Source organism: Elephantulus edwardii, unplaced genomic scaffold (genome assembly GCF_000299155.1).
Source record: "Elephantulus edwardii isolate Elephantulus edwardi_28Jun2011 unplaced genomic scaffold, EleEdw1.0 scaffold00044, whole genome shotgun sequence".
In the NCBI taxonomy this organism is placed as follows: Eukaryota; Metazoa; Chordata; class Mammalia; order Macroscelidea; family Macroscelididae; genus Elephantulus; species Elephantulus edwardii.
The window spans coordinates 11871311-11874162 of record NW_006399794.1 but is presented as its reverse complement, the minus strand read 5'-3'; positions in this window follow the sequence as shown (position 1 = coordinate 11874162).

Genomic DNA, 2852 nt, shown 5'->3' with positions numbered 1-2852 from the left:
GGGCGGGGAGAAAAGTGCAACAATGGATGAATGGAATTCCAAAATCTCTGCAGATGTTCATTGAAATTCATTAAAAAAATATGTTCTTTGAATGAATATGGATGTATGTTACTGACTTTAAAATTTCTTCAATTTCACGTGAAATTAATTATAGTCAATAGCTTGCTCATAAACTCATTCTTTGGAAGAGAAAGCTCTTTCTGTGTTTACAATTGAAATGGAATAAAAATATGAGGGACCAATCATTTCTGGGTTTAACTTGTAAACAAGCTAGAGATTGAAACTTGTAAATGTTTTATGTGGCTTTTGGGGCACCAAACAAACAATACACATGTAAGTTGTTGTTGTTGTTGTTATTAAGTGCCATGAAGTCAAGTGTGATTCAGTGGAACTCTATGAATAATAGATAAGAACTCTGTCCTATCCTGCACCATCTTTAGCATCCTTGAAATAGTTGAGTCCATTGGCACAGACACTGTATCAATCCATCTCATTGAGAGTCTTCCTCTTCTTTGCTGACTCTGAACTGTTGCAGAGCGAGGGTAAAATATTTTTATAATTATTAATATTGAGACAGATAGCCAGGAATGAGATATAACAGAGAGCATGAAAAACAGGGGGCCAGCAGTTCTCCACTGAAGACCTCCATTCCAGCTTCCCTGTATCTTTATTTAAAATTATCAGGAAGTAAATCACAAAGATAATTCAATGCAAATAAAGCCGCACTCTTTCTATTGAAAACCTTCTGCTTGACTCAGGAGGGAGGGTCAGCAAAAGCAAGAATCTGGTAAACCCTTAAGGATTGCCTTAATGCCTCAGGGTGAACTCTAGCTTGTACCTCACCTCCTCCACATCCTGATAGCATTCAGTTTATTACAAATATTTTGCACTGGCTTCCCATACACAAAAGGTCTCCGAACAACATGTCAAAAATATGTATGGTTAACAGTCACCATCTTTGCCTTCAAGGAACATTCTGGTTGCTCTTTCTCAAGGACGTATGTTTGTTCTTTTGTCAGTTCATGGGATATTCAGCACTGTTCTCCAACACCATAACTCAAATACACAATTTCTTCTCCTGTCATCCTTCTTCATTGTCGAGCTCTGAGATGCATAGAAGGTAATTCAAAAGACTGTGGTTTGAAATACCTTAGTCTTTAAATTTACAACATTGTTCTTCATAACTTTGGAAAGATTCTTGACGTCAGACATTCTCAATGCTATTATACCAATGGTGTGGAATGTAGATCCAAGCAAGATGAATTAACGGAAAATTTCAATCTTTTCTCCATCTATCATGATGTTGTTTATTGTTTCATTAGTGAGGAGTTTTGTTTTCTTGATACTGAGATGTAATTCATATCCTCGGCAGCAAGAATTTAAAGTCCTCCTTACTTTCACCAAGCAGGTTTGTATTATCTGCATAATGCCGATTGTTGAAGAGACATCCTCTAATCCTGATAGCATACTTCACTTCATAAACTTTAACTCCCCAAATGACTTTCTAAGCATACGGATTGAATAGATTTAGAGAATACAACCCTGACTTTGAGAATACAATCCTGGTTTTGATCAACAACATGGAAGTAACAAAATTATATCACACAATTAATTTTATTGCACAAATCTGATAACAATGACATTTGAATGGTGTTAAAGAGAAAAGACAGAAAGTTGAAGAAGGTGTGCCTGTCACAGGCCATGGCATTTTCATTTGCTTCATTTTTTCAGTTGCATGTGAAAGTTTGACAAGGAAGACCAGAAAAGAATTGATGCTTTTAAATTATGGTATTGATAAAAAAATAAAAAATATGTACTGTTGTATAATGAAAAAAACAAAGAAATATGTTTTGTAAGAATTACAACCAAAATGCTCCTTAGAAGCAAGGATGGTGAGATTTTGTCTCACATACTTTGGACATGCATCAGGAGAGTCCTGTAACTATAGAAGAACATAATACTTAGAAAAGTAGAAGGTCAGAAAAAGAGAGGAAGAACCTTAATGAAATGGATTGACACAGAAACAGCAACAATGAACTTAAGACTACTGGAAGTATAGGATTGGAAGGGGTTTTGTGGTTATTATATATAGAGTTGCTATAAATTGAAGCCAGTTAGGTAATCCTAATAGCAAGGAAAAGGAGACATGGAGCATTTTAACACCAATTCTGAAACCTTGGTTTCAAAAATAGGATTTTATTTATTTACTTTTTGTAGCTGAGAATATACACAACATAACATACCATTTCAATAGTTCCTACATTTACCACTTAGTGATGTTGATCACATCCTTGAGCTGTGTCTGTGTAACTGTTCTTAAGTTTGTGAGCTGTTCCTTTGAAAGAACAAAATTCATTTCCCCTCTGGTAGTCTAGTGGCAAGAAGGTGTGCTGCAGTTCCGAAGGCAGCAGTTCAAGGCCACCAACTGCTCTGCTGGAGAAAATGGGCAATCTCTTCCACGCAATTAACCACTTGTGAAAACTTCCTGGAGGGTCAGCTATGAGTCAGTTCCAACTTTACAATACACAATAACAATATTCTCACAGGGAGCTCTGGTGGCCTAGAGGTAAGAAGCTGTGCTTCAATTAACAAAAGTACACACATCGAATCTACTAGTTGCTCTGTGGGAGAAGAATGGATAATCTCCTCCTATGCAATTGGCTGTCTCTGAAAACCTGCTGGAGGGTCAGCTATGGGTCAGTTTCAACTTGACAGTATACAATAACAACAATATTCTTCCATAGTTTTTCAAGTTGCTATTGTCAACTTTTTTCTTGTGTGTATAGTTCTTTAAAGATCTTAATACTTAAGGAAGCTTTGTTATTTTATTTTGTTTGTGCAATTATTGTGGC